The sequence below is a fragment of the Aquarana catesbeiana genome, linkage group LG05 (genome assembly GCF_042186555.1).
Source record: "Aquarana catesbeiana isolate 2022-GZ linkage group LG05, ASM4218655v1, whole genome shotgun sequence".
Lineage (NCBI taxonomy): Eukaryota > Metazoa > Chordata > Amphibia > Anura > Ranidae > Aquarana > Aquarana catesbeiana.
The window spans coordinates 588,748,964-588,776,719 of NC_133328.1; the positions used below are offsets into that span (position 1 = coordinate 588,748,964).

At 40.5% G+C, this 27,756-nt stretch overlaps 1 pseudogene; it reads left to right on the forward strand.

Moving 5' to 3' along the window:
• Window positions 1-5,842: 5,842 nt before the first annotated feature.
• Window positions 5,843-5,975, forward strand: LOC141146436 (U2 spliceosomal RNA; annotated as a pseudogene).
• The last annotated feature ends 21,781 nt before the right edge of the window (window positions 5,976-27,756 follow it).

Genomic DNA, 27,756 nt, shown 5'->3' on the forward strand with positions numbered 1-27,756 from the left:
GGCTGCATTTGATGAGGCACAAGTGGCTGCATTTGACGGGCACAAGTGGCTGTATTTGATGGGGCACAAGTGGCTGCATTTGGGGCACAAGTGGCTGTATTTGATGGGCACAAGTGGCTACATTTGATGGGGTACAAGTGGCTGCATTTGATGGGGCACAAGTGGCTGAATTTGATGGGGTACAAGTGGCTGCATTTGATGGGGCACAAGTGGCTGAATTTGATGGGGCACAAGTGGCTGCATTTGATGGGGCACAAGTGGCTGCATTTGATGGGGCACAAGTGGCTGCATTTGATGGGGCATAAGTGGCTGCATTTGATGGGGCACAAATGACTGCATTTGATGGGGCGAAAATGGTTGCATTTGATGGGGCACAAATGGTTGCATTTGATGGGGCACAAGTGGCTGCATTTGATGGGGCACAAGTGGCTGAATTTGATGGGCCACAAGTGGCTGCATTTGATGGGGCACAAGTGGCTGCATTTGAAGGGCACAAGTGGCTGCATTTGATGGGGCACAAATGGCTGCATTTGATGGGGCACAAATGGCTGCATTTGATGGGGCACAAGTGGCTGCATTTGATGGGGCAAAAGTGGCTGCATTTGATGGGGCACAAGTGGCTGCATTTGATGGGGCACAAGTGGCTGTATTTGATGGGGCACAAGTGGCTGCATTTGGGGCACAAGTGGCTGTATTTGATGGGCACAAGTGGCTACATTTGATGGGGTACAAGTGGCTGCATTTGATGGGGCACAAGTGGCTGCATTTGATGGGGCACAAGTGGCTGCATTTGATGGGGCACAAGTGGCTGAATTTGATGGGGCACAAGTGGCTGCATTTGATGGGGCACAAGTGGCTGCATTTGATGGGGCATAAGTGGCTGCATTTGATGGGGCACAAATGACTGCATTTGATGGGGCACAAATGGTTGCATTTGATGGGGTACAAGTGGCTGCATTTGATGGGGCACAAATGACTGCATTTGATGGGGCACGAATGGTTGCATTTGATGGGGCACAAGTGGCTGCATTTGATGGGGCACAAGTGGCTGAATTTGATGGGCCACAAGTGGCTGCATTTGATGGGGCACAAGTAGCTGCATTTGATGGGCACAAGTGGCTGCATTTGATGGGGCACAAATGGCTGCATTTGATGGGGCACAAGTGGCTGCATTTGATGGGGCACAAGTGGCTGAATTTGATGGGGCACAAGTGGCTGAATTTGATGGGCACAAGTGGCTGAATTTGATGGGGCACAAGTGTCTGCATTTGATGGGGCACAAGTGGCTGAATTTGATGGGCACAAGTGGCTGCATTTGATGGGGCACAAGTGGCTGCATTTGATGGGGCACAAGTGGCTGCATTTGATGGGGCACAAGTGGCTGCATTTGATGGGCACAAGTGGCTGCATTTGATGGGGCACAAGTGGCTGCATTTGATGGGGCACAAGTGGCTGCATTTGATGGGGCACAAGTGGCTGAATTTGATGGGCACAAGTGGCTGCATTTGATGGGGCACAAGTGGCTGCATTTGATGGGGCACAAGTGGCTGCATTTGATGGGCACAAGTGGCTGCATTTGATGGGGCACAAGTGGCTGCATTTGATGGGGCACAAGTGGCTGCATTTGATGGGGCACAAGTGGCTGCATTTGATGGGGCACAAGTGGCTGCATTTGATGGGCACAAGTGGCTGCATTTGATGGGGCACAAGTGGCTGCATTTGATGGGGCACAAGTGGCTGCATTTGATGGGGCACAAGTGGCTGCATTTGATGGGGCACAAATGGCTGCATTTGACAAGGTACAAGTGGCTGCATTTGATGGAGCACAAGTGGCTGCATTTGATGGGGCACAAGTGTCTGCATTTGACGGGCACAGTGGCAGCATTTGATGGTTGTTTTCAGTATTTTTCAGAATTTTTTTTAGTTTGTTTGCGCCCCCCAAAAATTATGAGCACTAGCCGCCACTGGATTACCACACCTCTAAAAAGTGATGCCCTGCAGCTGACAGATGGCTGGAGGTAAAATGTCGTCTCATGACACTTTTATTTTTAACCCTTGAAGCACGGCACTGTACCATGCGCATTACAAACAGGGTCGCAGGGTGGTTGCAGTGGAGCCCCATTCACTTGAATAAGTAGTTTTTTGATGGCAGTGTTGCCCCCTGAATTTGACATGGGATATCATTTTCTCCACGACCAGCATGTTAGTTGGGTGATCAGGAGGCAGCAAAACCGTGATTCATCTACCTCTGGCTGCAAGTGTAAAGTAGACCTTAGGCTCGATTCACTAGCCTGTTGCTTTTGAGCATTTCTGCAGTGCTTTTTGCGGCGCTTGCTGCGTTTTTGAACATGCGTTTTTGCTGCGGTTTTGCATTTTGCTGTTTTTATTCTTTTACACTGTGGTTGCTTAGCAACCAGCTATATACAGTGTAAAAAAAAAAAGTAAAAAACGCAAGTCGTGGCAAAAATGCGGCAAAGCACGCTAAAAACGCGGTAAAAACGCGGTACTTGCGTTTTGGATGCGGGTCCATTGAGTTCTATTACATGCAAAACACTGCATTTTGCATAAAAAAAGTCCCCAACCCTTTACAAAAGAGCATAGGCACAAAAATGCATTGATGTGAACATGTTCCATAGGAACCCATGTTAAAAAATGTACCTGCATTTCTGCAAAATGCATCAAAAAACGCATTAGTGTGAATCGAGCCTAAGACAATTGTCATCAAAACAAGTGTCCCCATTGAAAAATTTCCCCTATATTCCTGTTCTGGTGACAACTTTAAATCTGAATTCCCCAATTAGGCCACTGTCAGCAATAAAAACCTGATGAGGGTTCTAATACTTCTCTTTATCCAGAATAAAATTGGCTTTATAGATAAAATTTAACCCTCTAATGACCTGCCCTGTGATTTTCTCCTACCTGAAGACTAGATGTTTTTGATGGTAGGAAAGGGTTAAACCTTCAAAAGTGTATCCTTTGCCCTCAATGCCCCTTTTGGGGAGATTTCCCTAAACGCCCCTCCTAGAGATCCACTAGAAAGAAGAACCTCCCAGGGGGCTCATTCTCATTGCTCAGACCTTGCCACCCCTCTGAGAAGTAATCCACGGTGGAACTGTTTTCAGAGGGGGTTTGACAATCGGTCAGGAGATTATTTGTCATGTTTTACCGTCTGTCTTAACCCTAAGGGTTAGTTCACACTTGTGGTGCTCTGTGAAGAGCGATCTGCATTCAGATCACTCTTCAGTAATCATTAGACAAGACAGTGTTGTATCGCCTCCTCACTACCTGCTTTAACGCTATAATCCCCACACTAGCGCACTGCAACTGTGTGCATTGTTCAAGGTCATAGGGAGGTTACAGTGCGACCCCATTCCCTTAACTAACAGGTAAGGTGGTAAAATCCCTAGTGCAGTTGGGGCAGTGTTGGGCTGGTGCTCAAAAATTTGGGGGCGATCGATCAAACAATCAGGAAGGCGGCAATCCATGGCCTTACCTTGTGCGGGGAGGAGGTTGCTGAGGGAAGAGCCGGGGCCATTGCTTCTCCTCCCAGCCAAACAGGAAGTGGGTCCTGAGACCCGATTGGCCGGGAGTCCTAAGACTTCCTGGCCAATCAGGTCTTAGAACCCGCTTCCCGATTGAACGGGAGGAGAAGCAGGAAGACATTAGCGAATATTAATATGCTAATGTCGCACAAGCGGGTAAGCCCACCCTTTTTGAAGCCAATTAGAGCTTCCGGCTCTAATCACGTGCTTCTAAAAAAAAATTGCACAACTGCAGGGTTTTACTGCATCTTTGCTCCCCTCCCTCCAACCACTTGTGTGAATGAGTCCTAACCCTTCACTTGAATGGACACGGGTGGGGTTTCCCACACACGCACAAAGCCTGCTAACAGGGGAGTCTGAAACCTTCCCTATGAATATGCATGTGGCAATGTGCTCTTCCAGGACCCAGCAGCCGGGCAGGGCCCACTGGCACAATTGGGCATGTGCCATAATGGTGGATGCCAAGGGGGGCGCGAAGCCACCAAGGGAGGCAGACTTAAGTTCCAATTTAAATACCCCAGGGGATCTACTGCACATAGTATTTGTTTCCATTAAAATCTGTGTTTTGGTTTGGAAATAAGATGTAATTTTTATTTCTGTCATGGCTGGCTGTAGCTCCACCCCAGGCAGGAGCCCAATTTATGCATGTCCCCCCTATGACAGAATTCTAGGCAGTACTGAAGACCAAACCCTCTCTCTGCTGCCCTCCTTGCTGTCTATTCCTGTTTCTTCTCTTCTCGCTTCTTTGTACTGTGAAAAAACACAACCTCCCACTGCTGCCAGTTGGCTCGGAGGGGTTGACTACAGTAGTAGCTGGGGGCATGTGTTGTAAATTTATGTGATGGAGAGAAATGCTGTCTATCACAAAAAAACATGCCAACAACAACACAGGCTGGCAACTACTACTGTAGTCCCTCTTGGACAAATGTTGTAGCTGCCAGCTTGTGTTTTTGTAAATGACAGCACTGCTCTCCAGCCGCCATCATTCACAACACAAACCACTAGATATTACTGTAGTCATCACACAGGCTGGTAGATACTACATTTGTCCAGGAGAGACTACGGTAGTAGCTGCCAGCTTTAAAGTGGTTGTATACCCTTTTTTTTTTTTTTTTACTTACAGGTAAGCCTATAATAAGGCTTACCTGTAGGTAAAATGAATATCTCCTAAAACTGTGCTGTGCATACTAGTTCATTATGCCTTTTGCCTTACAGGTTTTAAAAAAAAAATTAATGATTAATGATGTCGACCTGTGTTTTTGGGAATGACAGTGCTACCCTCCAGCCATCGTCGTTCACAACACCAGCTGCTACTGTAGTCATAACTGGCAGCAGCCGCAGATTGGGGTTTACAAAGTGCAAAGGGAGCAGAGAAAGGTCATGTCTACATGTGGCAAGGAGGGCTGAAGATGTTCAGAGAAGGACAGGGTGGGGCTGTGCGGACTCTGTGTCTGTACTCAGAAGTCCGTTTCCTTGCACCGGCGTTGTCAGATAGTGGTGGAAGGGTGGAGGTTGAGCTATCTGACCATTCAGCTCAGCAGTCCCTGCCCAAATATTATTAGGGACAGTTACTATGTGCATTGGGCCCCCTGGGTGAGGTTTAACAACTTCTGATGAGACTTCTTCCTTAAATGCCTAGCTACAAACAGAAATTAGCACATGAAATCAAAATGAATTTACTGAAAACACCCCAACTTCACAGTGGTGCTGTGATCAAATTCCAACTATCAATAAACAAAAAAAAGTGCATACACATCACATTAAAAAAAAGTCCTCAAATAGTCCATAAATTTGTGCAGCAAAGCGCTGCATTTTCTCCCAAGCTTTCCGCCACACATCATTTGTGCACATAAAGGCCCTCTCCCTTCAGGAAGAAGCTCACCGGAGCTCTACGCCACCTATTTGTATGACTGGCATAACTTGCTTTATGTAAAACCTGTGACAAAGGCAGAAGCGATGAAACGCGTCGGTGAGTGGCTACGCGGCAACCAGAAGTGATATTTTTGAGATTAACCCCTTCATGTCTACATAACACTTATATGCGGCCTCACTGGACTGGGCTTATTGCCGTGGGACCACATATATTTGTATCTGTCTTTGTGCTGTCAGCATGCTCCCAGCACAGAGACCGGGGTCTCACCGAGAGCCCTGGGTCCCGTACTAACGATTGGTACCCCGAACTCCAGATTCCGGGTCACCTGATCACTGTGGTAGCCTCTGATTGGCTACCACAGTGATCAGCCACTGTGTGCGCTTTGCGCAGTGGCAGTATCATAGCCAATGAGGCGTGATTATTGCTAATTGCTTCTCGGCCTTTTGGCTAAGATCGAGTGTAGTATCTGTTCTTATCAGTTTCCAGGAGGTGGCGCTTGCTTCCGTCCCTGATCTATGGCGAGATAGAGATGGGATTGCGGTTGCTATGCAAAACCTGCTGGAGTGAAGGTAACCCGGAGCGGTTTGCAGCCAAAAGGGAAGCCTTCTGATGGTGACGGAGAACCATTCGGTCTTGGCGGAGGGTGTCGGGACCCTGGCCTTCTGGCCTAGATTGGGGCAGCTCTAGCTCCGGACAGTTATTCGGGAGAGAACGCTGGCTCCCCTTTCTCCCACCGGGGGAGCGGCCAGTATTTCCCGAATGTAATTAGGTAGGAGGGACGGAACAACGGTGAAGCCTGATGGCAAGGGCTCTCACCAAGCTTCCAGAACTCCATGTCTTCCTGCCTGGGGTGGGGGCTGCTGTGGTCTGGGCTGTGGGTCAGGGTTGCTTTGAAAAGCCAGTGATGAATGTGCCCCTGAAGTGGCAGTTCAGGGGTGCCATACAGTCACTGTGTTTAGGCACCATGGTCACTTCACCACTACACATGTTTTTCACACCTGCCTCTTGGGCCGAGCCTTTTGGCTGGGACCAGGGGAAATTTTTAATCCTGGCCGGAGGGCCGGCCATTGTATTACACAATGGTCACTTTTCACTCTCCCACCTTCCTATTCCCCCACTCTTTTTATTTAATCCCCTGTTTGTCACTTTTTTGTATTTTTTTGTTTGATATGTGTACAGGTTTTGTCACTGTGGCGAGTAGGGTGTGGGTCCTCGGGCCTACTCTGAAAGTCTTGGGAAGGGGTGGACATAGGCCTTTTGGCTTGGTTCGCCCTCTCCTTTGGGGGTCTCCCTTCAGGGGAGCCCTACCTGTACTTGGGATGGTCTGTTTCGGCAGACTTTCCAGTAAACGGGGGTCCTCCTGGTTTCGGCCAGATGGACCCATTGTATAAGTACCTCAGTCCCTGTCTGGAGCCTAACGCCCCGGGGGGATCAGGATAAGGTCTTTCCCTAGCGGAGGACTGTGAACACCTGTTGCATGTTTTTGTGTTTCACTCTTTATGTGTGTGCACTTTTTTTGGCACTGGGTGGAAGTTTTTGAGGTGTGTTTCACGCCACTGGCTTTTCAACAAAGAAAAAGTGATCAGCCACTGTGAAGCCCGCCCCCGTGTTTCCTTCTCTGTGAATGGAGAGGAAAGATATATTGTACAGTTTTACTAACACACGTCAAAGTTGCACAATTGTGCTTAGGCATTAAGAATTGTTTTACCCTTAGGGGACTCTCACTCATGGATGGTCTCTATTTATGTAGTGGGATTTTACCACCTCTGTCAATTTCAGTTTCTTTGTACTATTGTTGACATCTATACAAATGTGATTGGTTCCGTTGAAACTATGGTTTTATAATCTATGTGTATTAATAAATCTATATATTTTATTGAAATGTTCTCATATATTTTTTCAAAATTGCCCTTAAAATCCCATTTTTCGAGGTCTTTCTTTCTTCAAAACCTTAGGCGTGAAGGGGTTAATAATAAGGTGGCAGCAGTGATTTGGTATGATTGGAGTTTGAAGGTGGTTGAATTGCACTTTGTGTTAATATTATTTTTTTTTTACTAATATATATGTGTGTATATATATATATATATATATATATATATATATATATATATATATATATATGTATATATATAATTAAATGCACAGTTTATTACACTCTGTATCACAGGGTTTTTTTTCTTTTGTATATTTTGATTATCCTACAAACAGATATTGGTCGGCATTAACGGTTTGTAGCAGCAAATAATTGCTGATACAAAATTGACCAACTGCCATGGCCCTGAGTATTAGACTGGAGAAGGGTTAGAACTTCACTCAGATGATCTCATACATGTTCAAACACAAGACGGAACCTACCTGAGCTATCCTGCCAGGAGGTTGTCAGCTGTGGACTGCAAATCAAAGACAGCAAAGACATTCTCTGCTCTGAAGCCACATGTATATACTCCGCTTGTAAACATGCAGCTGTGTAGAATGCTTCCCCTGCCTATAATTGGCTGTCCGCTTTCTAGCGGGAGAACTCAGGCTAGTTCCGAACACGCGTGAGCTCATCCCTACTGTACAATTCCAAGTGCCCATGCACACGAGCCCTTAAGCTGGCCATACATTATACAATTTTCTTGTTCAATTTTCTTTGGATTTAGGTTTACCTTCAAGTATGTCGTACAAGGCCTAAAAAAAAGGGGGAAAATTGGGGGACAAGGGGGGTAGGGGGAACCAGAACAGTCGTCCCACCCCTAAAGGAGTTGTTAAGGAGGACCACGGTATGTGTAATAGGTGATATAAACTTTATTATGCAAAAAGGTGTAGTCCAAAATAGATTAAGGCACAGTGCCCCCCCCCCCCTCCAAACACCATTAAAAATTGGTCAAAAAAGGGACAACACTGTCACTTGAACAATACACACAGGACGTCGCTCACTCGTGCAGTCATACTGCATGCAACCTAAGTAAAGAATTTCCAGATATCATGGCCTGGAGGTCTAGGTATAGAGTAGTCGGGTACCAAGCACTACCTTTCCCAATCGGGGCTAAATGTATGCTATTGGCACCGTGCGTCCCTCTAATACCATAGACACTACCATATTCTCACGGTTCTCAGGCATTAAGATATATTTTGGAAGTAAGCCACAGAGTGTAACAAAAATGACGTATGGGTAGCAGCTAGATAGATGGCCCAAATGGCTGTAGGGCGTATCTGGACAGTCCAAAGGTATATCCTCTCAGAAATTGAACTGAGTGGAATAGTTTGAGTGATCATGAGTCCAATATTGGGTGTGGATCCATATCAGGGCTAAAATGGAACAACTGTCGTACAAGAGCCTTGCTGATTGCATACAAATTGAAAGTGTTTAGGATTGTCCTCATATTAGAAGGTTTTGGTAAATCTAAAGGATTGTTGTTGAGAAAAGAAAATTGTATGATGGCCAGCCTTACAGATCAATATTGCAGCAAAAGCTAAATTAAATCTCTCCACCAAGAACAGATAGCGCCTCCCCCAAACCAGCTCATACCCCCAACCCCCCCACCCTTCGGCAAAAACATATAGCTTTTTTTTTTGTGAAAAGCTGAACTTGCACTTTAAGCAAACTAATCTTTCATTTAAAAATATGGAGAACAAATGGTTAGCTCATTTTCAGACACAAAATGAGTTACTGTCACTCTTCAGTATTTCCTAATGGACTAAAATTGATGTGGATTAAGAGCCTTCAGCCAGGCTCAACTTCATCCCATATACCAAGGCTATAAAATATGTGAGCAGTACTAGAGGGAGCCCAGGGTAACATTTTCTCCAGGAATGGTAAGTTTCCTAGCCCTTCTAGAACTTTTTATCCATCCCGGCAAAAGATTTATTTGGTTTTATGTCTACATATGTCCTAAAGTGTGAAATTCCAACCATAGTTCTAGCTCAGTTGATTATTTAAAAAAATAGCTGAATGCATTCCTAAATGCACAAAACATAACAAGCTATGAACAGTTACAAGTAGTAACACCAGATATTGTTGATCCAGGGAATATCCCATTACCTTAGAGCAGTGATGGGGAACCTTGGCACCCCAGATGTTTGGAACTACATATACCATGGTGCTCAACTACACTGCAAAGTGCATTAGCATCATGGGAAATGTACTTCCAAAACATCTGAGATGCCAAGGTTTGCCATCACTGCCTTAGGGTGATCAGGAAGGAATTTATTCTCCTTTGTTATTGCCTTCATCCAAATCATTTGGTGGGAATAGGGTCCTGTGTAGGTATAGGGGTCTGTATCCAGAGGTTTTCAATTGATTTATTTACTTATTCATTTTTTTTCAGTTGGTTGAACAAGATGGACATGTGCCTTCTTGCAACATATATAGAAGTGTAAGACCTTTCTTGGTATTTTTTTTGGAGCCACTTTTGCTGGGCTCAAATTACTTGGACACACAGCAAAGGGAAATTTCTCCAATATAACCATAATAATAAAATGCCTTTTCAACCTAGGGAAGGATTAGAACTAGTGGTGCACTGAAATGAAAACTCCAGTACCGAAACGGAAAATTTAGGATGCACTTGGCCGAAAAGGACAGTTGTTTTTCAAATGTAGTCAGTTAAAGTCAACGGGACGCGATTTTGCATTGATGTCAATGGGACGCTATTTTGCTTTCCAGTTAATGGGTGGCGCTTTTGCCTTGAAGTCAATGGGACGCAGCATGCCATTATCGGCACCTATTTTCAGCCGATACTTTTCGGTGGCTGATATATCTACACATCCCTAGTTAACACCTTTAATCAGATGTTGTTGTCTGTGTCCCCAACAGTGGGAAATCTCCCCAGTGGGGACTTGACCGTGATAAAAAAAAAAATGGATAGAGGTTCTCAGTCTTCCTCACTCATTAACAAAAACATTTTGTCTGGCGTTACACTTGAAGTCTCATTTAACTTAAAATATCTGAGTTACCCTCTGCCATATAAGTGTTTTATCAGCATGAGTTCATACATAAAGTACATGCACAATGACCCTCTGTTTCCGTATCTCATTATGCTGCTTTGTATTTCATGCAGATATATTTCTCCTTTCAATTGATTATTTTGACAGTCAACACATGTTCTCCATATTAAAGTTATTTTTCATTTATGTACCCCCTCTCTCTTTTTTTTTTTTTTTCTTTACTATGCAAAAAATGTCATGTTACAGCCAAAAATGTAAATGTATTTTAGTGGGATTTTATGTGATAGACCAACACAAAGTGGCACATAATTGTGAAGTGGAAGGAAAATGACAAATGGGTTTCAACATATTTTACAAATAAATATGTGAAAAGTGTGACGTGCATTTGTATTCAGCCCCTCTGAGTCAATACTTTGTAGAACCACCTTTCACTACAATTACAACTGCAAGTCTTTTTGGGGATGACCCTACCAGTTTTGCACTGCTAGAGAGTGACATTCTTGCCCATTCTTCTGCTCAATTTTGCTCATTCTTCTGGGTCGTTGTCCTGCTGGAAGGTGAACCTCCACCCCAGTCTCAAGTCTTTTGCAGACTCTAACAGGTTATCTTCTAAGATTGCTCTGCATTTGACTTCATCCATCTTCCCATCAACTCTGGCCAACTAATCCATCCCATTCAGGGTTATGTGGAGTGTTAGTTTTCACACATAGGGTTTTGCTTTTAGGCCAAAAAGTTCAATTTTGCTCTCATCTGACCAGAGCACCTTCTTCCACATGTTTGCTGTGTCCCCCACACTAAGGTTCTCTAACAAACCTCCAGAGGGCTTCACAGAACAGCTGTATTTATACTGAGATTAAATTACACACAGGTGGACTCTATTTACTAATTAGGTGACTTCTGAAGGCAATTTGTTCCACTAGATTTTATTTAGGGGTATCAGAGAAAAGGGGGCTGAATACAAATGCCCCCCACACTTTTCACATTTTTATTTGTAATAAATTTGGAAAACCATTTATCATTTTCCTTTCACTTCATAATTATGTGCCACTTTGTGTTGGTCTATCAAATAAAATCCCAATAAAATACATTTACGTTTTGGATAGTAACATGACAACATTTGGAAAATGTAATAGTTACATAGTAGGTGAGGTTAAAAAGACACAAGTCCATCAAGTTCAACCTATGTGTGTGGTTATATGTCAGTATTACATTGTATATCCCTGTATGTTGTGGTCATGCAGGTGTTTATCTAATAGTTTTTTGAAACAATCGATGCTCCCCGCTGAGACCACCGCCTGTGGAAGGGAAGTCCACATCCTTGCCGTTCTTACAGTAAAGAACCCTCTACGTAGTTTAAGGTTAAACCTCTTTTCTTCTAATTTTAATGAGTGGCCACGAGTCTTGTTAAACTCCCTTCTGCAAAAAAGTTTTATCCCTATTGTGGGATCACCAGTACAGTATTTGTAAAATTAAATCATATCCCCTCTCAAGCGTCTCTTCTCCAGAGAGAATAAGTTCAGTGCTCGCAACCTTTCTTCATAACTAATATCCTCCAGACCCTTTATTAGCTTAGTTGCCCTTCTTTGTACTCGCTCCATTTCCAGTACATCCTTCTTGAGGACTGGTGCCCAGAACTGGACAGCATACTCCAGGTGCGGCCGGACCAGAGTCTTGTAGAGCAGGAGAATTATCGTTTTATCTCTGGAGTTGATCCCCTTTTTGTTGCAATTTCAAACGGTATGAATACTTTTTCAAGGCACTGTACATGCTTGCTCTTTTTTTAAATGCCAAAGTTTTAGCAGAGGATATTTTTTAGCAGGTTTAACTTTGCAGTCCTTAAAATGTTGCCAGATTAAATTGATATCAGGTACACCACTAAAGCAGAACTTTACCCCCCCCCCCCCCAAAAAAAAAAAAAAAGTGATAGGATTTAGTTTGTTGGCAGAGGAGACTTTGCATGTGTCTTCTAATCTGCACTGCCAGCAGTTCATATGTAGTACAGTGTACAATCCCTCCTTCTGTAGGATGCTGAGACTAGCTGGGTGCTGGAATGCGATAACTCCAACACACATGTGCAGGAGTTGCATCATCTAAGGGAAACCCCATGGCTATTGAGGAGAGGCACCAAACCCAGAAGAAGTGTGGAAGAACGTGGTGGAACAGTAAGGAACTGCTCTAAACTGTAAATGCTGAAGGAGGGCGCATGCAGAGTTGAGTCTGCTATAACAGTATGCACATCATGACAAGAGCTTGGGTATGCTACATTTCCACACTAAATGATAATGGTTATTTTGTGTTCATTCCGTTAATATAAGATGATCAAACGTATTCACAGGAAAGAGTACCCGTAGAATGGAAAATAGCTGCAAAATTCCATTTTCATTGGGCAAATTCTTTCTGTTGTGAGGAACACTTAACAAAACATCCCATGATTCTTTTTGGGCTGACTATGAAAGGACCTATTCTGGATGTTTCCGATCTCTGAGTGCCCCTAGTAGTCAGTGGCACACATTGGGATTGATTTACTAAAGGCAAGGGGAAGATCTGAAATGAGGGGAAGCTCTGCTGATTCTATCATCCAATCATGTTCAAGCAAAAATGCTGTTTTTTATTTTCCTTGCATGTCCCCCTCAGATCTACAGCGACTGCACTTCCAAGTGCACTTGCAGTGCAAAGGGGATTTGCCTTTAGTAAATAAACCCCATTATCATATAGGGAAAGTCTCCAACTTGTGGGGAAATATTTCTGGAAGTGGGCTTGAATCTTCACTCTACTATGAAGAGTAGTGTATGAGGAACATGGCACTTACCTCTGTCCCAAAAGCAAGGTGACAAGCTTACCCAAACTGCTGCGATGAGTTATATAAAACCTGTAGGTGAATGAACTGATTTTTAATTGCACAAATCTTAAGATTGGTGGCGTCTCCAGCTTTCATATTTAAGGGGGACACATGGGGGGACAGGGACAAAAGTAGGGGGGCAACTATAAAATGCAATTTTATATATATATATATATATATATATATATATATATATATATATATATATATATATATATATATATATATATAATCTCCTGGGGCCCTTTACTACGATCCCACAACGGCCCTTTCACATGTTCTGCAGTGACCTTCCTTCCTACTGTATTGGGGCCCCCCCCAGAGTGGCAGAAAACAAGAGATATGTCACCAGCATACCAAGAAAATATAAGGGTCCAAAGCAGTGGGAGAACTATCAGGGTTGCAAAGGTTGTCTTGGCTCCGGGCCCTGGTGTTCTGCCACTGTGGGGTTCCCCAGCCTCCTCTTGCTGTCCTGCCCCTGCTATTGACAGCGCTGGTCTGGCATCTCTTGGAATTTACAGGCTGGTTCTCCTGTCCTAAAGATGGGAGAAATCAGTCTGTTTTTTCAGTAACTGAGAGTCCTGGTGGAGTTCTTCCTGCAACTCGCTCTTCTCCCTGCCAATGAGGATGCAGGGGAAGGAGCAAATCGGGCGGCCGTGGTTGTGTGAGCGCTCGCATTATGCAGTGTCAGCAAGCAGAGGGAGGGGGGAGGAATCACCCGCAGGAGCTGACTGGGGACGCTCTCCCTCTTAGACATTGCCTTTTAGTAAAAAAAAAAAAAAAAAAAATTTTTAATTGGGGGGCACATGGTGGGGTACGGCATAATGTTGGGGGGGGGGTAAGGGCCCTCTGCCCCCCCCCCCCTAGTGACGCCATTGCGTGCCTATGGTTGGCCTAAAGATAGCTATCAAGGGATAGTTTGCTACTCCAGGAGTTCTCACTAACATCCATTATAAAAGATGTCATCTTTGACATCCCAGAGCACATGCACGCAGTGGGACAGTGCATTGGAGGCCAGTGACAAGCCTCCACTGCTGTTTAGCAACCTAAACCAACTTTTATGCCACAATCGGCTTCCCAGACCTGTGCAGTTTTTTTCTATTCAAGCTAGACATGTGCGATTAGTTTCGTACGAATCGGAAATTCATACGAATTTCCGAAAATTCATACATTCATACGGATCCAAAATGCGAATTTTTATGCATAAGAATTTTGTACAAAATACTAAATCGTTTACGAACTTCGGATACATTTATCATAACGAACTTTCATTATTGTTACGAAAAGTTAACGAAACTAAAAGTTAAAAACCCAGGAAGTCAGCACAGCACAGAGATGGTGGGATAAATGATAAATTTATCATACCGAACTTTCGTTATTGTTACAAAAAGTTTACGAACCTAACAAAAATTCGTATTTCGTACGAATCCGAGTTGAATTTCGGTCAAAGAATTACGAATTCATTTTAATACGGAACGAAACAAATTTATTAACGGTGCACATGTCTAATTCAAGCACCTCTCCTTTCACACAATATACCTTCATTTTGTAACAGGTATTAGACATGTGCACAACAAAAAAATTTGTTTTGTTTCGTTTATTTAGGTTTCCGTTGATTCGTAACGATTCGTAATTCAGTAAGACGCGAGGTTTCATATTCGGACTCATTCGTATTTTCATAACAGTTATATTTTATTTGAATCGAAATTCGTAATTTTGTTAGATAATTATTTTCGTTTATTCGGTACACTACCCGTAATTTGGTCATTGTTACTTTTGTGAGATTGCCTTTTTCGTTGATTCGTACTTTCGTAGGAAATAAAGAATAATAATCCTATGCTTGCTTTTCTAATAAGTCCTGTACGTACTCCAGTCCACTGCCTCAGTCCCGAGTCTCCTCCTCAACTGAATCTAAATAGATTCAGGAATGCAGTGTGACTCAGACACAAAAGGGATAAGCTGATTGGCTAAAGATAGTAAGATATATCACCCACTAATACACTGCCCATTCGAAAGAACGATTCGAGAACATGAAATTAAGAACAGACAAAATTACGAAGATACATATTAAGATACACTTACACTGTACATTGAAAAGAACGATTCGAGAATATGAAGAAACAAAATTACAAATAGACGAAGAAAAAAAATTACAAACACACGAATGAAAATACGAACATACAAAATTACGAACAAAGGATTGAAAATACGAAATGTAATTAATTAGTTATAGATGTCATTTTCTTTCTTTCACTGTTTCGGAGTTTCGTATTTTCGGAAGTTTATCCATTCATATTTTCGCGTGTTCGTTATTTTGCTTTTTCGTAATTCAGTAATTTTTGTATTTTGGTTCTTTCAGCTATTCAGATGTTCGAATTGATCCGAATGTACGAATACTAACAAATTTGTACGAAAATCTATTCGTTACGAACCAAATCGCACATGTCTAACTAGTATGTGACCACTTGATGCATCCATAAGGTTAGATGTTGCATGTATTTCCTGATTGCTATTTTGATGTCATTTGACAGAAAGGTTTTTTTTTTTTGTTATATTCTTATTTTAAGGTCCATTTAAATGGTGGGAATTTGATGTCCGGGGGTGGGGCTAAGGCCATTTCTTGCTCACTGATTGGTGGATGGTTCTTTAAATATCTACGTTCTATATCTCACTTTGTCACATGCCTGATTAAGGAGTCCTGCGTGTCTCCGAGACGTTGCCATCTGCTGTAACGATGTGATCGCTGATTTAAAAAAATGTTAGATTCATTCTGGAGATCCTTGGTGTGCTGGTGACCTTTTTTGCTTTGATAAGTTGGGGCCCCCAGTTTGATCCGTGACCCTGTGTAGTGTCCAGATCTAAAGATTGGCCACCTATAATATTCATATCATAGTTGACCACTGTTGCCCAGCAGGTTTGAGATATTAATCCCTGTTCAGAGGAATGATAGATTACAAAACAATACATTGTATTTTGTGATGTGCTCAGCACTTCCTATATATTGACAGGATGCTTCCTTACCTAGGGCCCTGCACTGGCCATCTCTCCACCAGACTCAGAGGCATGTCCTATTTTTTTCAAAGCATTGGTGTGAATTGTAGCCATAGAACAAGGGATAAACTGTCTTGTTTTTTGCGTTTTTGCGTTTTTGCACAATGCAGCCCAATGCTGCTGGTTTGAACCAATCCCGAATCTGCCTTTAGAATGGCAAAAAAAAAAAACCTTTTTGTCAAAATCGATCACTCCCTGCTTTATAAATATATGCCAAACAGAGAGGGAGAGAAATAGTGGGAAATGAGGGTTATGATTAAAATAACAAAAAAGAGAAAGTGAACTTAAATGGAAAAGGGGGTAGGGGGAAAGATAAAGGGGTATCAGAAAACATATGAGGATAATTCATGAAGACTGGAAAGAATAAAATTAGAGCAGAATTGGAGTTGTTGCCTAGACCAATGTTTCTCAACTCCGGTCCTCAAGTACCCCCAACAGGTCATGTTTTCAGCTGTTCCCTCAGATGAATTGGCCCTGGTAATTACTATAGCAGTGAAACTGATCAAATCACCTGTGCAAAATAATTGAAAGTCTGAAAACATGACCTGTTGCAGGTACTTGAGGATTGACGTTGAGAAACATTGGCCTAGAGTAGACCAACCAATCAAACATCACCATTCATTTCATGAAAAAAATGCAACAAGAATTTTGGCTGCAACAACAACCATTATAAACCAGAAATTCTTCAGAGATTAAGGGTTTTTTGGAGCTGTGGCTGATTGACCTCATTTTATTTTTCCAGAGTTAGTACCTCTTGGCAGAATCAGCAACAATTTTCCAATCAATAACTTCTGATAGGAATAAGTGGTCTATAGTCAACAACCCATTCCATAGATAGGCTACACACAGCAAAGTGCATTTCAAGCAATAGTTGCCCCCATGCTGTAAAGCGCTGCGTAAACTGTTGGAAGTATGTAAATCCTGTGTTATTATTATTATTGTTATTATTATTATTATAACAGTAGTTAAGTTACAATAGTAACTTACGATGGTAAATTATCATTTACATGGTGGAAACAGAGATACAATCTCAGAATCTGATCAATCAAAATACAGTCGTATTCATGAACAAAAGTATCTCAGTGCTGCTGATCTATGCAAAACGATTGATAGTTTTCTGCCCTGCCTGATCGACTCAATTCAAATCTGATCTAGATCAAGTCTAAAGCCTCGTACACACGATCGGATTGTTGGCCAACAAAACCGTGGAATTTTGTCCGAAGGGTGTTGGCTCAAACTTGTCTTGCATACACACGACCACACAAATGTTGGCCAACAATTATGAACGTTGTGACGTACTAGACGTACTATGTGGTTTTTTAGCTCTTTAGCACCACCCTTTGGGCTACTTCTGCTAATTTCGTGTTAGTAGAAGTTTGGTGAGTGTTGATTCGCACTTTTCATTTTGCGCTTTTCATTTCGCACTTTTTATTTCACACTTTTCAGTTCGTTTCTGAACGGCCGTTCTTCAACCACACATGTTCCGGAATCGGAGGAGATAACGTGTTATTATTGGCCTTGAAGTTATTGCTTTGACATTATTTTTTTGGTTCAATAGTGATTTGATTTGGTATATTTTTGGATGCATAGAATGCACTTTTTGGTTAAGTTCTATTGGCAGATAGCATGTCTAATTTTTTTATTTTTAATGCACAATAAAAAAATTGTGGAGAATAATACTTGGCTATGTGTTTTACTTCAAATGATAGTTTGGGAGTAGGCAGTTACATTTTAAAAAATACAATGTAAAATTAACAAGGGACACCAACATAGTTGTATCTTTGATCTTAAAAACTACAGGATAATGGTGTTGTGGTAACTTGCACAAATTAAAAAAAACAAAAAAAAAATATAATAATATTATTCTTGATATCACTAGAAAAAAAAAGCCTTTGAAAATTTGTTTGCAATAACTCTATCAGTATCACCAGCAAAGCAGCTTCATTATTATCCCATTAAAGAAGAAGAGAATTGTGCGCTGCATTTGGAGATTTCATAATTTGCCACGTCACGAATGTTAATTCTCCATTACAAAAGCTAGTTTACAAGACCGACCGCTTCTGCTTCCGAGCATGCGTGTTTGTACTTTGGACTTTTGTCCGACGGACTTGTGTACACACGATTGGAAAAACCGACTACATTTGTTGGCGGAAAATTTGAAGACATGCTAGCCAACATTTGTTGGCGGAAAGTCAGACAACAATTGTCCGATAGAGCATACTCACAGTCGGATTTTCTGCCAACAGCCTGACATCCAACATTTCCCGTCGGAAAGTCCGATCGTGTGTACGGGGCTTCAGACTCCATTCACCCTTGCGAGACTCCAAAGTCTCACGATTTCCAGTGCAACTTTGGAGCCCAACTTTGATGTGACTTTGATCCAACTTTACACTTTGGATCAAAGTTGCATCAAAGGTTGCATCAAAGTAGTGCAGGCACCATTTCAGAGTCACTGCAACTTTAAGTTGCATCAATTTGAATGGGTGCCATTGAAAAGAATGGGCTGCAGCTTGTCATGTGTCTTTGATGTCCAAAGTCGCATTGTAAGTCACACAAGTGTGAATGGAGCCTAAATTGACTGAAAATCAAAGCATATATTGCCATCTCACCATAGATCTTCAAGATAATGTCCAATCATTTATTAAGGTAATCACAGTTGTAATGTTCGACGTTTCGAGGCCATGCAGAACCCCTTTGTCAAGTATGTCACGTGCTTGGGACCTGTGTGGCCCCATAACATTGCAGCTTACTGCTGAGATGGGATCACCTTAAACCTTTGGACGTTATCTTGAAGGTCCATGGTGTGCTGGCAAAAAGGATGCTTTGAGTTGAAGTTGCTGATCTCCAGCTTGCAGCCCCCCCCCCCCCGCTTACTTCTCGCCATTGCCAGGAATGTGTGTGATGGGAATACTATACATAAATCAATCAGAAGTGAAGTTATCGCTATTCGATTGTGGATTCGATTCAAAGTGTGTGTGTGGCCACCATTAGGATTGCATTCTTCCTACTGACCTTGATTCCCACATGATTGATTTAGGCAAGGGTTTCCTGAGATCTGAAAATTATATTAAGAGTTTATTTGGGAAAAAAAAGAGAAGAAGGCTGGCCTACGACCAGCTCTGTGCTACATTACTTTTCTCCTGTTTTTTTGGCCCCATTGAGTGTGTTTGTCTGATTTATACCATATAAACTGGCTTATTTTCACGATGAAGATGCTGCATGTGAATTCTAAAATTTAGTTTCAGTAAAACTGGACAGACATACTTTTTTTTTTTCAATTCACACCATGCCCAAAATATATTTTTGAATGTTACTCACCTTTTTACGTAACAAAATTAACAAAAATGCACATTTGTAGCACACAATAACACAAAAAACACCCATAAGAGCAAATACAAGCACCAACACATTTCTGCATGCACACCAATGTTGAAAGTGTCAGTGCAGAAGCCCAAAACATCACAAAGCAAAATTTAATTCCATTTCTTAACCTAAACCAACTTAATTTTGTGCTAGCCATATAATTTGATTAACACAAAGACACAAAGCTCAGTAGAAACAGACCTTCAATGCCAAACAGCAAACACATTAAGTAAACAAGTTAGGAAAAACATTCCAGCCCTAAATAGGTTTGCAATTTAAATAGCATTTTGGGAGTTTTTAAAGAGTGCATGTAAATGAATGAGGTTTATAGGGCATGACAAAGACAGAGTTGTGTAATCACGTTGTTTCCTCAATATTGGGCTACTGAGTGGAAAGTCCGATTTCAAGCTAATGGATTGGTAGAGTTAAAGAGAGAGAGAGAAATGAAGGCTCATTTAAAAGCTAAAGGACTTTGTTCTTGAGTTGTTTCATATATTAGATATATTATAGAACATTAGATTTTGACCGCTTCAGTGATGCAGTCAGCAGTTGTACAGAATTGATTAGGTGATATCACAATTTAAATTTGGAGCTCTTACATCATCCCCCTAGATCACATAAAACAGTTCTTCAAGTTCCCTTTACTTTGTGATATGAAGTGATTGGGCTATATATTAGTTTAATTAACACAGTTTTACGTGCGTATTATAGGTTGGTTCTACGCCGATGTACACAGCCATATCTATCTATCTATCTATCTATCTATCTATCTATCTATCTATCTATCTATCTATCTATCTATCTATCTATCTATCTATCTATCTATCCCTGGTAAGTGTCTGTAAAGATGCTTATCAGAGGGAGTCAACCTGATATGCAGATTGTCACCTGATCAGACCAAGCACGGAAGTGTGGCTAACATCAGCACCATATTGTACAGTGAGGGGAAAAAATTATTTGATCTAAAACATTAAGGTCCTGGAGTGGCCTAGCCAGAACCTAATCCCATAGAAAATATGTGGAGGGAGCTGAAGGTTCGAGTTACCAAACGTCCGCCTCAAAACCTTAATGACTTGGAGAGGATCTGCAAAGAGGAGTGGGACAAAATCCCTCCTGAGATGTGTGCAAACCTGGTGGCCAACTAAAAGAAACGTCTGACCTCTGTGATTGCCACCAATTTCTAAGTCATGTTTTGCAAAGGGGTCAAATACTTATTTCACTCATTAAAATGAAGATCAATTTATAACTTTTTTTGAAATGCGTTTTTCTGGATTTTTTTGTTGTTATTCTGTCTCTCACAACTAAAATAAACCTACCATTAAAATTATAGACTGATAATTTCTTTGTCAGTGGGCAAACGTTCACAATCAGCAGGGGATCAAATACTTTTTTTCCCTCGCTGCATGTTGCAATGGCAACATATTTTGTAAAAACATTAGTTTATCGGGCCCCCTATCTTCTCCGTCTGTTGGGGCCCTTTATCCCAATCTCCTCTCTATCTTCTGTCACTGTCTGTCTGTCTGTCTATCTATCTATCAATCTATCTTGTGTTTGCGTCTATCTAAAAATCCCAAAACAACCAGTTATCGTTGGGGCTTTGGAGGCACCAACAAAACAATGTAAAAACAAAAATATTTTTTCCCCATATAAAAGCTTCTAAGTTTATTACACAAAACATGTAAAATCCATTACATTCAAGAAAAATGGCTGACACATAATATGCTATAACCCTTATTAAAACATCCATATGACCTATTTACTCTATTTGACACATACAATACATTTCCAAACATCTCTCATTATACAAAGTAGATGACTCTAGGTGAGCTGACCCAACGTGTTTCAACATACCATCTTCCTTACGGGTTTGGAGTAGTTGGATATATCAGGAGAGTATACAGTATATTGAATCAGCCATGGATATTAAAGACAAAGGTCCATTCCTCCACATAGAAACCACAGAATCCCATCACTGGCTTGGAAGTGTAAGGCTATGCACAAGGCTTACAGGAGATACCCCTTGTAGTAAACTATCCCAGTCATTGTGGTCACAAATGAAGTACCAAATAGAGATATCTTTGACTTAATATCAACTTCACAGATGGAGGTCCAGAGATGTTGGTGCCCAAGAATATGCAACTATCCTGGTCTGTCTGTTTTTCTCCATATCTTCACTACATTCTGTCTGTTTAATTATGCACCTCCATCACGTTTCTATCGTCTATCTGTCGGTCTATCTATCTTCCTGTCCTCTATATAGTCTATCTGTCTCTCTATATCTGTATTCTATTTATCATTCTGCTTGACTGTCTATGAGTAGCATGGTCTACTAGTTGTAAGGTCCACCAAATTTTGATCACTATTTGGCCCAGATGGGTGACTATCTGGCCACGTAGGGGTTAACTAAAGGTTGATGTCTAACTGAAGGGTAAAGCAGGTCATACATTAAGCAATTTTGGGTTGCAAGAAAGAAAATTGCTCAGTTCCCCCATCAACACTGAATGGAATACCTTCCATGGAGCTTTTGTATTCTGAGAGCAGGAGGTTTCCCAGCCATCAGAATACAATGATCGCTGCCGGCTGCTATAGCTGCCGGCAGGGATCAAATGAAAAAAAACCTGTCAGGCTGGTTGTACTGAAGTCAATCAAGCGATTGACTTCAGTACAACCAGCCTGCATGGATTGAAATTCGGCCAGTTCCTGCTGAAGTCGCTGAATTTTGATCCATCTATGGCCGGCTTAAAGGAAGTTTCCATCAGAATTGCTCCATATCATACACATTTTTTCCAATACTTTCCATCAATAATACTTTTTACCTTTTTAGGCAAACAAAAACATATTATACTAGAAAAGGTACAATTTCTGGGGAAATTGTGAAAGTGTTCTTGCCTCTACAACTGGAGTGGGCGGAGTAACTGGGTGTAGTGGGCGGAGTAACTGTGAAAAGTGTTAAAAAGCTTAATATTTTAAAAAGTATAAATAGTAGTAAAACAGTTGAAGTCCCATCATTAGCTGAAAGAGCTGAACTTTTTTTTCAAAAATGATTTTTTTTTTCAAAAATGATTTTTTTTTAATGATTTTTTTTTCAAAAATTATTTTTTTTTATTTTTTCAAAAATATTTTTTTTTTCAAAAATAATTTTTTTTTCTTTTTTTTTTCAAAAAATTTTTTTTCAAAAATAATTTTTTTTTCTTTTTTTTTTCAAAAAATTTTTTTTCAAAAATAATTTTTTTAAAAAAAAAAATATATTTTTTTTTTCAAAAATAATTTTTTTTTGTTCAAAATTTTTTTTTTTCAAAATTTTTTTTTTTCTTCAAAATAATTTTTTTTTTCAAAAATAATTTTTTCTTTTTTCAAAAATATTTTTTTTTCTCAATAATATTTTTTTTTTTCAAAAATGAATTTTTTTTTTTTTTCAAAAATATTTTTTTTTTCATGGGGCGGTCATAATGTTTTGGCTGATCATGGGGTGGTCATAATGTTTTGGCTAATCAGGGGGTTGTCAGCTTTTGTCACCTTCCACTCTAGTTTTGAACATTTCGCCATTCATTCCTATGGGACCAATTTCGCCGCAAAAACTACGATATTTCGTGAACCATTCGGTGAAACATTCCACAAAGTAATAGCACACCAATCGGGAACAATCCGCTCGTTTCGGTATATTACTTGTCTCTGTAGTGTAAAAACTGTGGGAGGAGTCTACAAGCATTATCAAGTCTAGCAGATGAAGTCACATGCATTTGGGGTGTCTCAGCATCTTGTGTTTACAACCACTGTTTCCTAGCAACGCTCATGCCCTGTTTATGCTTCCTAAATACTACTTCATCAAAACTGCCCCATCAGAATTACCCCATCAAAACTGCCCCATCATATTCCTCTATTATAAATCAGTACATGGTGTGTCTGTCCCCTCCCCCGGGCTCTGTAATCAGCTGAGATGCTCCAGCCACCTCCCCCCTGTGTATAACAGAAGCTTAGGTAACCATGGCAACAAAACAAACACTCCTCTGACCTCTAAACAAATGGCCGTATTTTAAAAACTATACATCCTACAGTGAAGATCTTTATATTGTGAGAATCACAAGACCCAGACCTAGATTTTGATATATAGTATGTCTCTGAAATATTAAAAATGGAGGCACAGTCGCAGTTTAGAAATTGCCCTTCAAATTTGAAGGGGGCTAGAGTGTAGTTTCAATGAATGTCAATGGACAGCGTGAGTTGCAAACAAATGGTCATATTGTGAAAACTATCAGGACTATGGCTTAGCCGTGGACATGTTTAGTGGCAGCAGGGATAGCTGAACGTTTTGATATAAGATTTGTGTAGGTGGGCTTGAAAATGAGGGAGTGGCGGCAGTTTAGAAATCATGTTCTGATTTTCCAGCTTTTGTCATCTCCCACTCTAGTTTCCCCATTCATTCCTATGGGACCAATTTCGCCGCAAAAATGACGATATTTCGTGAACCATTCAGTGAAACGTTCCACAAAGTAATAGCACACCATTCGAGAACAATCCGCACGTTTCGGTATATTACTTGTCTATGTAGTGTAAAAACTGTGGGAGGAGTTAGGGTGGTAAATTTGGCTATAATAATAAGAACTAGAAAAGGTACAATTTCTGGGGAAATTGTGAAAGTGTTCTTGCCTCTACAACTGGAGTGGGCGGAGTAACTGGGTGGGGTGGAGTGGCTTGAGTAACTGTGAAAAGTGTTAAAAAGCTTAATATTTTAAAAAGTATAAATAGTAGTAAAAAAGTTCCATCATTCGCTGAAAGAGCTGAACATTTTTTTCAAAAGTAATTTTTTTTTTCAAAAATTAATTTTTTTTAATCAAAAATTATTTTTTTTTCTTCAAAAATGATTTTTTTTTTCAAAAGTAATTTTTTTTTTCAAAGGTAATTTTTTTTTTCAAAAATGAATTTTTTTTATTTCAAAAATAATTTTTTTTTTCGAAATTATTATTTTTTTTAAAGTAATTTTTTTTTTCAAAAATAATTTTTTTTTTTCAAAAATATTTTTTTTTTTCAAATATATTTTTTTTTCAAAAATAATTTTTTTTTTTAAAAGAAATTTTTTTTTCAAAAATATTTTTTTTTTTCAAAAATAATTTTTTTTTTTTCAAAAATATTTTTTTTTTCAAAAATTATTTTTTTACTTTTTTCAAAATTTTTTTTTTTTTTCAAAAATATTTTTTTTTTTACATGGGGCGGTCATAATGTTTTGGCTGATCATGGGGTGGTCATAATGTTTTGGCTGATCATGGGGTTGTCAGCTTTTGTCACTTCCCACTCTAGTTTTGAACATTTCGCCATTCATTCCTATGGGACCAATTTCGCCGCAAAAACGTCATTTCGTGGACCATTCGGCAAAACATTCCACAAAGTAATAGCACACCAATCGGGAACAATCCGCTCGTTTCGGTATATTATTTGTCTCTGTAGTGTGAAAACTGTGGGAGGAGTCTACAAGCATTATCAAGTCTAGCAGATGAAGTCACATGCATTTGGAGTGTCTCAGCATCTTGTGTTTACAACCACTGTTTCCTAGCAACACTCATGCCCTGTTTATGCTTCCCAAATACTGCTTCATCAAAACTGCCCCATCAGAATTACCCCATCAAAACTGCCCCATCATATTCCTCTATTATAAATCAGTACATGGTGTGTCTGTCCCCTCCCCCGGGCTCTGTAATCAGCTGAGATGCTCCAGCCACCTTCCCCCCTGTGTATAACAGAAGCTTTGGTAACCATGGCAACAAAACAAACACTAACAGTACACTCTGATTAATGGCTAAAATTTCCTGAAATGACCTCTAAACAAATGGCCGTATTTTAAAAACTATACATCCTACAGCGAAGATCTTTATATTGTGAGAATCACAAGACCCAGACCTAGATTTTGATGTATAGTATGTCTCTGAAATATTAAAAATGAAGGCACAGTCGCAGTTTAGAAATTGCCCTTCAAATTTGGAGGGGGCTAGAGTGTAGTTTCAATGAATGTCAATGGACGGCGTGAGTTGCAAACAAATGGTCATATTGTGAAAACTATCAGGACTATGGCTTAGCCGTGGACATGTTTAGTGGCAGCAGGGATAGCTGAACGTTTTGATATAAGATTTGTGTAGGTGGGCTTGAAAATGAGGGAGTGGCGGCAGTTTAGAAATCATGTTCTGATTTTCCAGCTTTTGTCATCTCCCACTCTAGTTTCCCCATTCATTCCTATGGGACCAATTTCGCCGCAAAAACGACGATATTTCGTGAACCATTCGGCGAAACGTTCCACAAAGTAATAGCACACCATTCGGGAACAATCCGCACGTTTCGGTATATTACTTGTCTATGTAGTGTAAAAACTGTGGGAGGAGTTAGGGTGGTAAATTTGGCTATAATAATAAGAATAATATATATGTGAGATAACAGTAAGTGGTCTTGCTATGCAAGAACACTTAATAATATATATGTGAGATAACAGTAAGTGGTCTTGCTATGCAAGAACACTTAATTATAGTTCCATTTTTAGATATTACAGTGCTATGGATAAAGGCAGCTGTGGGTAAAAGTGTTCCCTTAAGTAAACCCTGCAGCGTACACATAATGCCAAAAAATAAGCTAAGGGATCACCAGCTTTGCCTCACGATACTTTAAGAATTTAGGAAAAACTTCACATCACAGTTCAGTTCCATACATCTCACACAGCTTTTTTTCTGAGTTTATCATATACACGTGCTAACAGTTAATATGACGTGCCCAATGACCATGTTGAAAGCATAACTCGAGGATCTGTACTAACTAGAACTCAGCCTTGAACATCATTTAGTCAACCACTAGAGGGTCTAGTATCAAAGCAATGGTATAGCCGGCTGCTTCTGGTGGGAGGTAATCTGCCCTGTATTGTGTTCCTATACCCCCTTTGTCTACTATAGGGAAGTAAGTTACATGATATAATTTCTTACAAGGGTCCTGTTCTCATACATTTTTTCCCTGTCTTTGCCAAACATAACATTTGCTTTAGCTCCAGCTCTATGAAACGGGTCGTACTTTACCGGCGCCGAATAACTTGCACAGTTTTAAAATACATCCACATGGCCAGGAATTTGCTTGCAACCAATAAAGGCAGATTTTAGGTTTCACCTAACTGTAATAAACTGGATGTGTCACTTTGAATTAACACATTCTCAAGTTTAATGGGACATCAGAAAGTAAGTTTAAAATGTGTTAGCAGTTCATAGGAGAGAAAGAACGCTTGGAGCATTTATTTCTTTTCATTTTTTCTAATGTCAGAGACGTTTGGGGTTTTCCAGTAGTTTAAAAATGAAAATGTTTACTGCTGAGGTTGGGGGAGGGAGAACAACATATACCATACACACATATATGTTGGGCTGTATATATATATATATATATATATATATATATATATATATATATATATATATATATATATATACTGCATAAAGAATCTAGGTATTTAACTAGCTTTTTAACCACTAGAGAGATACAAGTCTTGTAAATTTGGGCAGAGAAAAAGAAAATAGCTTGAGGACCACCCATAATATGTCGTTGGGTAGGTGTATAGTTCTGTTCAAAGCAGATTAATCAATACTTAAAGTGGTTGTAAACTCTGGAAAAACAACCTGCAAGACAAAGGCATAATGAGCTAGTATGCATCGCATACTAGCTCATTATGAAATACTTACCTTAGAACGAAGCTGTTGCAGCGGTCACAGAATGTTACTTCCAGGTTCGCGGGCGCCGGCGCTGTGATTGGCCGGAGCCGCGATGACGTCACTCCCGCCGGTCACGGCACAGCAGCTGAAGAAACGGCACGAACGATCCGCTTCTTCAGTGCGCATGTGCCGATGACATTGGATACAGTAAATATCTCCTAAACTGTGCAAGTTAAAGAGAAATTCACGGTACCTACAGGTAAGCCTTAATATAGGATTACCTGTAGGCAAAAGTGGTTATAAAGGGTTTACAACCACTTTAAAGTAGAGTAAAGTAAAGTAAAGGCAAAACTTTTTTGTTTTTTTTGTTTTTTTTTTTAGTTTTGGATAGAGTGGAGGAGGGATTAGAACACTTGTCAGTTTTTACTGCTGTGTGTACCCCATTAAGGAGATTTCCCCTCTCTATATGTCCTGTTTACTATTATCATTGAAAGT